This window comes from Abramis brama (assembly GCF_963993115.1).
Source record: "Abramis brama genome assembly, chromosome: 21".
NCBI lineage: Eukaryota > Metazoa > Chordata > Actinopteri > Cypriniformes > Leuciscidae > Abramis > Abramis brama.
Window position 1 is genome coordinate 30909876 of NC_139983.1, and position 503 is coordinate 30910378.

Here is a 503-nt window from a genome sequence, read left to right on the forward strand (position 1 = left end):
AAATATATAAACCATTGAAGTCACTTGGATTACTTTAAGGATGTCTTTTCTGGACCTTGAAAGTGCTAGTTGAGTAGGATGTCAAAGGAGGGACACAAAGATCAAAGATTTCATTAAAAAATATCTTAATTTATGTTTCAAAGATAAACAAAGGTCTTTTAGGTTTGGAGCAACATGAGGTCTAACATCTAACAAAATAATTTTGATTTAGGTTAAACTAACACTTTAAGATTTTTCACATTAATAATACCCCTTTAACTGTGAAATAACTTTAAACCACATGAAATCTTAATATATGTTTTAGCCAAGTAAAATTAAACAAAGTTAAACAATGAAAATGATATCAGGCCCTTGATGCATAGAACTTGTAAAAACATGGGTAAACAAAAATAATACAGATGAAAACACAGACTCTTTGTAGAAATGCATACCTTACCTCAACAACATCTTTAATTCAACAATGTATTTTTAAGAGAGTGCACTGCAGGTATCAGCTCCAATGT